This window comes from Lagopus leucura, unplaced genomic scaffold, assembly GCF_019238085.1.
Source record: "Lagopus leucura isolate 7727_CA_CO unplaced genomic scaffold, USGS_WTPT01 Super-Scaffold_100002, whole genome shotgun sequence".
Taxonomy (NCBI): domain Eukaryota; kingdom Metazoa; phylum Chordata; class Aves; order Galliformes; family Phasianidae; genus Lagopus; species Lagopus leucura.
This window is the reverse complement of record NW_024962263.1, coordinates 34781359-34793953: the sequence shown is the minus strand read 5'-3', so window position 1 is coordinate 34793953 and position 12595 is coordinate 34781359.

Sequence of the window (12595 nt, the reverse complement as noted above, 5' to 3'; positions counted from 1 at the left end):
GATCAGCAACATGATGGGGTTCTACTTTTGAAAGATATGAAGAAATAGAGACCAAAGGGCTATCACTGGCTGAAATGAAAGTCATGCAGTCTCCCTTCTTAAAATATTCAGAATGTTCATACCTTGGATCTAATTTAAATGTTCATTTTATCCTTCTGCATCACCTTTAAACAAAGTGCTGGCATAACACTGCTGCCTCATTTAGATTAGGGATTAGTTAAGAATCTCTTGTATTTCCAGGTAGTGTGTGTGTGTGGGGGGGAGCCAGTTGGGAGGGTTGGACATCCAAATTTTGCAGGCTGTGAGAGGCTCATCCTGGGCCTGGAGTGCATTCATTTCCAGGTTGAAGAGGCGTACTTTAAATACTGCTACCAAAGAAAACCCAGATAACTTAAACATATCTGACAGAAGAGAAAACTTTCTCTTCAGAGCCATCTGGGAGGGATTTGCATCTGGAGTGCTGACTGGTTAAATGTGTTGTAGCTCCATGCTCCTCTTGGATCTGCAGTGGGGAGGAGGAGGAGATGAGGTGGCTCTTGGGGTGAGCGGGAGGAAGCAGGGAACAGCCCTCAGCAGCCCTGGATCCAGGACAGTGCCCAGAACACATCAGAGCTGTGTCGAGAAAGGGAAAGAGAACAGCTGTGGGAAACTAGAGATCCTAGTGGGATCTCCTCCAAAAGAAACCCCGAAAAATCAAGTGGAACAGAAAGAGGGAGGCATCAGAAGCTGCTTCATTCGCCGCTGTGTCCTGTGCTGCGTGCTGAGTGCCCTGCCTGCAAACATGACTGACACAATGAGAAAAGAATGTAAACTTTGATTTAAAAAAAAATAGCACTTGCTGCTGTTCCCCTTTGGCAGCAGCTCACATTTCTTTGGGGATATTTTTATCCCATTACATATGTATATGCATATACATAAATATTTTGTTAAAGGCAGAAGGATGCTCCTCTCTTTCCTCCTGGGCTGCCCAGCGCTCAGCAGAGCGCTCCCATGGCAGCAGGCGGGCACTGCTGGAGGAAGAGGAGAGCAAAATGAGAATTATAAAACAGCCGTAATAACAATAAAAATAACAAATAAGCCAAGTGAGAAACAGAGGATTCACTCAACTTGCATCCTTTATACCAATAATAAATGAGGCAGCGCTGGGGAGAGCGCGCTGGGAAATGAAACGAATGTGGGAGGTGTGCGTCCCCACGTACCCCCCCCGGTACTCCACCACACCCGTGGGATCGGTGTGGGACCAGTGTCTCCCCTCCCTCCCTTCAATCTACCTAGCCAGAGCCTTCTCCCTGCTTGACAGCTACCGCGAGCCCAAACTGACAGCTCTTCAAAATCCGCCGAAGAAACCCAGCATTAATTAAGTCATTGCTGGACTGTAATTTCCTTGAGAAGTAAAAAATTCTCACACAAGAAAAGGTTACAGAGACCTTTTCTGTGTCAAAATTACCATGCTGCATGAATATTAATGCTCTTAATGAAGACAACCTTTGCTTCATCAGGAAGGTTCTGGAGCAGGTGCCAAGCCTGAAGTCTCACTCTGTGGATTTTCTACTCTATGAGAGTCGGCACAATGCAATTTTTCCATTAAAATCAACATTTCCCATATGATCACGTTTTTTTGTTTTTTTTTTTTCCCCCCTTCTTTAAAGATAGGCAGAAAGAAGGGGGGAAAAAATTCCCTCTGCTTTGAAATCAAACATTTAAAGGTTTCATTCAACACATTAATCAGCGCTGAGAGAGAGGAGAGGAGGAGGAGGAGGTGGAGGGGGGGATTTGCCTTATTTATACAGATCTCACATGCGCCTCCATAGATCACAGCCATGCTCGTGTCACGCTGCCCCAGGGTGCCGCTGGGCACATTGACTCCTGGGGCACGGGGGTACCGCCGGGATAGATGGCATGTGGTTTTCCATCATGCCCTGCTTGGGATGAGAGCCTCAGCCTCAGAACTTTGGATTTCTGCTCCCTACTGACCGAGGATGGGCTGAAGGGGAGAGTTATGGGGAAAGGGGTCATGGGAGCAGGCAGGAGATGGAGCAGGGACATGGCCAAGAGAGTGGCAAGGATGCGCGTCAGCACAAAACAATGCAGGAAAGGGATTTCTCCTTGCCTCATCCTCAGGGAGGAGAGGGGTTTTATTTTGTTTTAGCCTCAAATGAGGAAATGCAGGAAAAAAAAACACCAAAAACAATAAGGAAAAGTGTGCAGAAACACTGATGACAGAATAGAGGCTGCAGCTTAAGAGGGGGAAGGAAAGCAAGTAAAAGCCACCTCTTTCTCCCCCTTTGAAAGGAGAAAATGATACAAAAACTGCCCATTAATTACATCTTCTACTTCTACTTATTAGGCATTCATGATCTAATAATGGCTGTGGCTAACTTATAAAAAAAATCTGATTATTTTCTGTTGGGGCATGCAATGCCCTGTATATATTAAAAAGGTAAGCAATGATATATATTTATGGGTACTGATGTAATAGCTATTAGATTTATAATGCAGAGAAGAAACATAATTTTATTAGAAAGAGCAATAGTTCACAATCCTATTATTGTTTATTGCTGACGTCAGTGCTGAACTATAATAAGAATCATGTAACAACTGGAAATAATAAAAACGCCATTTAGATGTGCAAGAAAGTGAATCCCCTAAAACAAAAATAGGGATTATGAATCCCAGCCCCAGGCTGGCTGGGAATACCTGGCAGCACCTCCCTGCAAACAGCTGGGCAAGGCCTGAGGGGTGCCCAGGATGTTCCCGTGGGCACACCTTGCAGCACTGGACTTCCACGAGCTCCTTGGGGACAGGGACAACTCTGCCAGTGGTGTCTCTGGAGCAGCCACCTACGGTGAGCAGCATGCCCTTGATAATGTGAGATTATAAAAGCTTACATCCTGAACCTCGTTTAAGTACTAACAACGACGACTATGTACCTATTATGGCTAGCCTTTGTTTTATATGAGCATATATTTCCGTATTTAAGACTCTAAATCTTTTGTCACAATAACCCTAAAAGCCTGATTCCAAGCATTGTCTGGAACAGCCAGGCTTGCTGCTTTCCACTTCTCTATATTACCTTTTTTCCCCCTTTCTAGCCATTTTTTTTTTCCCTTCAGAGCCGTGTTTGCTGACCTTCAGACTCAAGAATTAACTCATTTTCCCGACATCTGTGAATTATTAATGAGGGTGTTTCAGAAAGTTCCTTAGCCACTTCCTTTAAAACTCCTGGGTGCAAATTAATAGAGCTGTTTTGTGGAAAGCTTAATTTTAGCAGATGCTGCCTCAGATCTTCCTTTGTTGCAGAGAGAAGCATTCTGCTCCTGCAGAAACATCAGACAGGATAGATACACCCTCCAGCTTCCTTGCACATACAGAACAAAAGTGTCTAGTCAACACTTCTGATCTTTCTTTGTTAATACTTCAGTTCTGCCAGCTGTCTCTAGCAACAGCCCTGCAACTGTTTCAGGACTTTTCTTGCTCCTATTAGAGTTTTCTGGGGTCTCCTCTTACCCTTAATTCTGTTGGCCACTAATACTGCACTGTTTTCTTTTATCTTTGCATGTGCGCAAGGAGAGAGGAGGAAGAGGGTACAACAACATAATTTTTAGCATCTTTGAGCATTCTCTGATTTTCATTTTAATTTCCTCTAGTCATTAAGCTTTACACAGCTAGTCTTTTCCTTTTCAAAGAGGTCTGCAAGGCTATGCAACTTCTATGGTATCAGTTCCAGCTGAGAAGGAGCTGAAGTGGGTGCCAGGGAAAAACAGTGAGAGAGGGCACCTGCTCCCAGGTGGGACCTCAGTCAAATTGCATATCTCACTGCCGAGATGTCCCTTGTGGACACATGCTGGATGGACAACCCTGGTCCTCCAGCAGCCCTTGCCTCCTACACCTGTGCACCTCTACCCCCATGTCCACTCATCCTCCTCCAGCTGAACCCTTTCCTCTCAAGCCCTAGCTAGCACCAGCTGCTTCCCTCCTGCCATGTGCCTTACCCCAAGTCAATCCCTCTATCATCTGTTCCACCAAATGCCTTATCCTGAATTCCTAGTCCCCCATCATCTATGTCCTGTGCCTTCCCTGAAGGACAAAAGCCCAGCTTGGCCACAACTCTGTGGAACGGTGATGATGATAATCACCACTTGCTTCACTTTAAACCATTGATGGGCCCAGCTATGGGTAAGATAAAGGTTAAAGAAGGATATGGGAACAGGACAGGAAACAAACATAGTGCCATAAACTTAGAAATCTTAACCCATGATCAGAAAGCTGTAATAAAGTCTTCCACTGAGGTGCCTCAATATTGAGGTGCTGCAAAGGAAGGCTTGAAAATGCTGGTGAAGCCAAGATCACATGCTGAACCAGAGCAGGAGCAGAACTTTTAGTTTCTTAACTCATAAACTGTCTGTGTTATGATAATGCTGGTGGCTGAGGTAGTCTAATAATTTAGTGGATTTTCACATTTCTACAGAACAAGGTGATATGGTGTCCTGTGATGATACAAATATTCTCACGGGACATGATATCACACTTAAAAATCTGAATTTTTAAAGGTGTTTCTGTTACTTTATAGCAGCAGAGTGTCTTTGGAATGAACTAGATTTGCTATTTCATTGGAAGAACAAAGAGAAAAATTTATGGAAGATCAAACAAATAAAAATACATCGAGAAAGACAGTAAGTGATGTCAACGCACTAAGAAATTAAAAACTTTGCATTAGTGTCTGAGCTTTTTTGTTGGTACCCAGGTATTATAAATAATAAACTAAACCGAAATTGTACATTTTATAAAGCTGTATTTTTCTGTAGGGGTTCTGATGACATGTACAAACCACGCAAGCTTTACTCCCGTGGCTTACTGATGTCACTAATTCCCCCTCTACAAAACTACTGAAGTGAGGCGCAGTGGGAAGGGTCGTAGCTTTTGCAGAGCTGACTCAGTCTTTTGCCTACATTTGTTTCCAAATTGCTTGACAAGCCTTGCCCATGGCCTTCCAGGATTGCGCCTTGGGATGAATGAACTTCTGCAGCAGACAAATTCATCTTGTGAAAAATGCTTCTTGTGGGTCACTGGAACTATTTGGGAAATATTTGGCTGAAAAATAGTGGGGAAGTCAACTCAAGTGGAAAAAAACGAGATGAAGTTTATTTGTGAATGATGAATAATGATAATCTGTATTTTGTCTGTCTATTTTCTTTCTTAAGAGAATTCTAATCAGTTCAGTTCAATCTCAAATGAAGCTTACTTTCTTTTTCCAAGTCCACCAGACAAAAAAAATGCGTTAAGCTCTAATTGAGATAAAATCTGTATGTTTTCTAATATAACTTTCAAATTAGCCTCCGACTGCTCTAAAATAGAAATGACTATGAAATTACTTTTGTCAGACTCATCGGAAATAGCTCTGGCCACAAAATGGTCTGAACTTCCTCAAATGATCTTGGGGAAGGCTGCAGTCTGCACCCGTTGCTGTCAGCCTGTGTCTGTCAGGCCCAAATGATTGCTGCCATTGGGATGCTTGAGCTCTGGGTCTGAAATGCATCCCTGAACCTGCGTGCTGTGTAACAGACATTTTTTGACCCAGTAAAAAGGAAAATTTATCACCATTGTGGGATGGAGTATTGACTGTGCCCCAAGAACAGACAGCAATTTCGTTCAGGGAATTTTTTCCAATGAGGACCCAAGCAGCTTTGCCTCCTGAACAACCACCATGCTGGCATTCCTGCAGGAGTCTCACCCTCTCTCCCCTGCTACTCCCCATACCTTAATCCCAGAGAAATGAAACGCTAATCTCACTCCCAGTTCTCACAGACCTCTTAGAAAATCCCTAGCTTAATCAGTCGGCTTGTTTATGGTACAGCTCCTTGTCTTGCAAGTACTACAGATGCCACTTCGTTGCACCTAAACTGCTTACGAGACAGCACTCTTATCTAATAAGACATAGCACAGCCATACATATTTATTTATATTTGAACTCTTGCCCTCTGTACTATACTGCAGGTCATGCATCTGCTCCAACACCACCTTATTAATTTTCTACTACTCTTCTCTATGGTGGCAACGGTGTTTCAAAGACTGAAAGGAATATTTTCCTTTTTTTTTTTAGCTTTGATCTATCTCCTTAACTCCTTAGCTGCTGGAAGGAGGGCTGTTCATGCTTTCAGAGCATGATATCACAATGCTCCTTGCTGGGAATCGGGACAAAGCAACACACTCCCAACAATGTCACTTTTCCGCCTGTGTAATACATACTGTTCTGTTTTGTACATTGCTAATTAGAAAGCAGGAGAAGAAAAATATATTTATATATAAAAGAGCTCCCATCTGACAGACTCAAATTACAAAAGTATTCTGATATAAATTATTTAATCAGTGGGGGGAAAAAATGAAAGTCACAATGCTAACTATCATTTTTAAGACAGTATTAACAACCATTTCTTTCATTGGCTTCTGGTGTCTGATTTTGTTCACCTATCACCAATAAGAAGCTACTGCCTGATGCTTAGCATAAAATATGACTTTCATCTCTTTGTCTTTGCATTCACTTGTTTCATTTACCTTCCTAATGTATAAAAAGTTTTTAATTTGTCTCCCTCCCTTCCTATTCTGTCACTAACACTCTTGAAAACTTCTGGAAGAAAAAAGTAAAGATTTTAATTCATATATGGGACCCCATTCTGCCAGCCAGATCTGCCAGTCTTTGAAATATACTCAATGCATGCATTGTTTGAAGGTGTGATTGCAGCTTTATGGTTACAATCTGGTGATAGGAAGCCATCCTGATGAAAGCGCTGATCGCTGAATCCACACATGCTTTGATGTCACGTACTGATGAATGTTCACTCAGAGGACGAAGGCTTGGTCCAGGCATTTGCTCCCAGTAGTGGAAAAGGGGAGATGGGCTGCTCCCAGTAACGGTGCTCAGCCCACGCTGGCTATCAGTACCCACCTCTGTTCAGTGAGCAACTTCTAAATCTGATCAACCTTGTGCACCAAGGTTGCATCTGCATGCAAAGGATATCTGCAGAGACATGTCCAAACTTCTCTATCAGGTGTCCTTTTCTGCACGACCACAAGAGCATGGGCTTTAGCAAAAAAAACCCAGAGCTGAGATAGCTAAAGCGAGGCTCATGCTGTCCTCTAGACAGAACTCACAGCCTGCCCCGCAAAGGCATTTCTCCTGTCACTCTTTGAAAGTCAAGCCTTTATGTCCAATAAGGTCAACTACAGCTGCTGCTCCCTCAGCCAGTCATAAAGATGTCCTGCCCTAACAGCCCAAACAGTACAACCAGAAACAACTTGGCACAGACACAGCACTGAGCCAATTCGGAGGCAGAAAGCACACATTTAAACCATTAAAAGGCCAGAATGCAGATGTTGGGTTTCAAAGAAAAATAGAATAAGCACCAAAGGATGTTGTGCGAGGGCCCCTTGTTGCAAGGCCAGAAAAGCTGTGCTGCATGAGAGCAGGGGGCAAATGGCCATAACATATGACTACCTATGGGCTAGCATCAGGCCCCAGAGCAAAGTCTGTCATTCAAGAGCTTGAAACAGTGGGCAAAACATTTTCAAAGAGCAAAAAAGCCCCAAAGTCCGTGTTTGTGCATGGAGCATCTATGCTAAATCCAAGTGCTGCTCTGGGAGGGGTAACTCCTGAGCTCCCCTGAGCTAATGCCTGTGTCTAATAAGAACACAAATCTATTGTTTTCTGGTCCCCATGGTAGGTGAATATCTTTTGATTGCCTGCTGAGATTACATATAATAAAAAACAGAGAAAGTAAAATGCTTTTCCCTTCACAGTTATGTCACTAGTATATATATGTGTATATGTTGCAGGTTTAAAATCCATATCCTGGTGTTGGATAAGCAGCTGAAGCTATTGAGATTTTTTGTGGAAAGCTTCCACTTCTCTTCCCGTGAGCTGCAATGTGTTGTTATCTGAGAAAAATAAAATAAAATAAAATAATAAAGAAAGAAACAAAGCACAAGGCTGTCATGACACAGCTTCTCAGCAAGCCAAAGGCACAGTACATGAAGGCTGGGATAGCTACAATGGCAAAGTGGAGCGACAACTCTTCCTGAAGTTGGGTGACGGTGGTGCTGGCTGACATGGAGGGTGATGCTGAACCCTGGCATCAACACAGCCCTGTTGGGGTGGTGCTGGAAGCCTGACCACGGGGTAAATTTCCCAAAAGAAAATGGCATCCACTTCTCAATGCCACCACCCCCATGACTAGGCCTGGCTTGTCACACCAGTCACTGTGGTGTCACCAGGAAGGTGTCAGTCCCCAGTGCCTGACAAAGGCTCTGCAGGGAAATGACCCTCTTTCAACCAGCAGATCATAGCAGCTTCCACCTCTGCTCTTACTTCCTCTTCACCATCATTAGATGCTGGAAATACAGAATAAAGCTTGTTTTTCTGACATAACACATGAGGATCTTGAATGTTTACATGAAGCAATGTGAAATGAATACCTCTTGGCACAGCAGAAGCAGCCGTGCCTGTCTGCTAAAAGGAAGGAAAACTCTCATGCACTCTGTCTATCACCCTGAGTAGTAGTGAGTGATAGTGTGCTCTGGTGAGACACAGAGACTTGTTTCAGTGTGTGAGGGAGGATGTTTAGCATGGCACTTGAGTTAGAAGCGATCTTAAAGGTCATCTACTTCTAACTTCTTCGCCATAGGCAGAGATACTTCCACTAAACCAGTGCAGGGGAACTGTTAGGTCACAGCTTGAAATGGTGATTGAGCACCTGGCAAAGAGTTGCGGTTGGCCTGGGGAGAAGAGGCAAATTTTGGCACTTGTGCTCCTCATGTGACCAGAAGGGGTGGACCCAGGCTGGAGCCACACTGGGCTCTTATAAGGGCCAGTCATGGAAGCAGGAAAGTCTTTCAGGCTGAGGCTGCTTTGTGAGGAGGGTGTGCTGTACAGGCAATGAGCCCCTTTGCTGATTGGGTGAGTTTAACTTTTCTGTGTATGACTATTGGTCTACCTGCAAATACTTTGCCTGGTGTTGCTGAGGTCATGTTGGAAGCAATTTTGCTTTTTTTTTGTCAACAGAACAACCGGGTTGTTTGATACCACCCTGGCCTTGAGTATCTCTAGGGATAGAGTACCCACAGCTTTTCTGCACAACCTGTCCCAGTACCTTACTGCTCTCACAGTAAAGAACTAATTCCTTATGTTTAATCTTCTCTCTTTTAGTTTAAAGTTATTGTCCCTTGTCTTATCACTACAATCCCTAAAAGAATGTATCCCCATCTTTCTTGTCCTATTTAGGTATAAAAGCCCATTATAAAATCTCCTCAGAGTCTTCTCATCTTTAGGCGAAGAAACCCTAACTCTCAGGCTCTCTTCATAGAAGAGGTGCTCCAGCTCTCTGATAATATTCATAGTCTTTTGTGGACTTACTCCGGTAGGTTTGTGTCTTTCTTATATTGGGGCCCAACGCAGAAAGCAGTACTGCAGGCATACTCTACTCATAAGAGCAGAGTAGATGGGGACAGTCACCTCCCTTGACCTGTTGGCCATGCTTTAGTGCATCCCAGGATTCAACTGGCTTTCTGGCCTGTAATTATATGTTACCATTTCATGCCAAGCTTTTCAACCACCACTAACCCCAAGTCTTTCTTCTCAGAGCTGCTCTCTATCTGCTCAGCATCCAGCCAGTTTCTGTTTGGCATCGACCTGGCCCATGTATAGGACCTTGCACTTGCCTTGGTTGAGCCACATGTTATTTGCCTGGGCCCACTTCTCAAGCTTGTCATCCCTTTCTCCCCATCATCTTGACCATGTGACTCAACTTGATGTCATCTGCAGCTTGCTAGGGGTCTATTCAATCCCACTGCCCATGTCTCCAACAAAGATATTAAATGGTTCTGGTCTCTGTACAGAGCTCTGAGGGACACCATTTGTCACTGGTCTCTACCTAGTCACTGTGCCATCCAGCGTATTTGAGATGTGAGAGGAGGAAAAGGGGTTGTTTACTTAGGAAGATGTACTTTGCAGCAGGGTGAACAATGCCCCTTTTCAAGATGTCTGATTTTAGTTTTTGGTCTGTCTCACTTTGGATGCAGTTAAGTTGGGTAGGTACAGATTTGTACCAATTGAGTTAAACCAGTGACACTTACTGTGCTTTAAGAATGATTCATTTTGCTCTAGTCTGACACTGGTACTAATTAATTTAGAGCAAACAAATAAAAATGGTACCAACTGCAATAAAAACATCCAGTTTGTAGTGATTTAAAGAAATCAGTTCACACTCAGATAAAACCAGTGCAATTTGGCCCACAGATAAGCACTGACTAAAACTGATTAAATGTCCAAACAAAGGAATAAAAATCATGAAATCTTTTGGGTAGTAAAGAGGATCAATTGTGAGGTAGGCAGAATTGCATCAGAAGTGCCATTTTTGTTCATTTTTTTCCCCATTGTTTTGGTGTGGTGCTGCTATGTTCCTGCCTCAATCTTTCCACTCAATGGGAGAATCTGGAGTATTTCCTTGTCCTTTCTCCAGACACTATCACTCCCTTTTCCTCAAGATTCTGTCAAATCATGGCTGATCTCCATTCAGGTTCTGCAGACTCAGCTGCCTGCTCTGAAGACACGTGAGCTTCTTCGTATGTCATACTGACAGTTACTAAACCACTGAGACATGCAAACTGAGTGAGTGTGTAAGGAGTTGGGGGCAAGAGAGACCTAAGACAGCTGGGAGACAGAAGGCCCCAGGTAAGTCAATTATATGCCCTACAGTGTTAGTGGGATGGGCATGAATAGGCAGATTGCTGCTGTGCCTTTCACCAGCCTGAAGATTTCCATTCAAAAAGGAAGAGTGCTGCTGTGAATGGGGAAAGGCACGGCGGGCATTCGCAGCAGAGCCTGCGAGCCACTTTCAATACATCCCTGTGGGGGGATGTGAAACTTTGGGTCAGGGAGCAAGATGTTCCTCTGGACCCTCAATGCTCAGCAGTGCAACCCTCTCCATGGGTTTGTCTGTGTGGTGTGAGCAGTTTGTAAGATTAGATCAAAGTATGGGATGGTGCAGGAACATGAAATAACTCATTCCTGTTTTGCTGTCCCCTTCATACCTGGATAACATGTCTTGCCCTCAGTGGCTCCAAGCACTGAATTACTTTTACCATGCAATGGTAAACTCAGCTTCTTTCATTGCTTTGTCCTTTCTAGACACATGTTTCAGTGAGTGGTAAAGTGAAGTACTATGAGGATAAATTTAATTTTATTATGTATTTAAGTGTATCTATATTCAAAATTAACCTCTGAGAGAAGGCGGGCATATCTTCTTAGACTTCAGTTTTGTAGACTCTTTTGCCTATACCATCTACTTTATTCTAGCTCCTACCTTACCCACCACAACTGGAGTAGCGGAGTATCTGCTGAACACAGACCCTGCATGACTTGTTCTATTTCTGAATCTATATTTTATGTGCTAGGCTTACTCTACATGCTGCTCTCTGGTGATGACCATGGGTGTTTGGTGCACACATGTAGACTGTGCATTCACTAGCAATCCACAGAAGCACTTCTTTTCTTAATGTGGTATGGACAAAAGTAGTCTTAGGAAAACAGATATTATCAGTGCCTGAAGCCTTTGCCCTAGGTGTCTTAAAGGAAAAGGCCCTTTAAAAATGCACAAAGCAGCAGCTCAAACCTCCCACAGTGCTGAAAAGAAGACTAAATATTCACTGGGAAATACTGGGTTTATTCCAGTTTTGCCAGAAACACTTAACAAACCTACTTCCAGATTTTCAGGCACTGGTTCTGGGAACTCAGCATTTAGGTTCTTTGAATGAAAACAGCATGGTCAGCTGGACCACCTTACTTGAGCAGTAATTTCCATTCACTGGACTTGAACCTATTTTCCCTGTGAAAAAACTGGAGCAGCTCCATAGAGTCATTTGGAGTCACACTGCCATAAAGTCAGCGTAAGCAGAGACTCCAGACTGTAACACTTCACTTTGCAGAGCACGTGCTATTAGTTAAGCATGAGAAATGGCTGCTCACTTTTCAGTTACATCAAGATTAAATGCTTCCAAACTCTGCATCAGTATCAGCTGTCTTTCAAACATGCTCCATGAGGCCAGGAGGAATGTTGCAGGGGGCAGCAATGCATGGTACCCATACATGGGAGGATTTAGATACCAGGAGGACTGGCTGAAGAATCCTGAGCTGTGCTGAAGAGAGCTTAAGTTTTAGAAGAATTTGAACTTATGTCAAAGGAAACAAAACTGCCATTTTTCATCAATTCTGAGCAGGTTGTCATTCAAAAAGAATGACTCTTGGAGAGTAAAATGGATGATTATTGACATAATCAATGAGCAGAAGTACCCATACATAGGAGGATTTACATACCTGCAGGCTGAATGGATTCTGATTTCCTAACCTGCTGCTTGTGAGGTATTCAGGTCAATATGACTTTCTGTTGTGGTTTCTTATCTGCAGTCAAGATGCTAAGAACAATATTGAAGTCTTTTGGAAAATACAAACCAATAGGAGATATGATGTACAGCAGTTCATAAAAGCCTCATAACTTAGATATACTACTTCCAAGAAGGAGCCAGATGTATTTATTTATTTATTTTG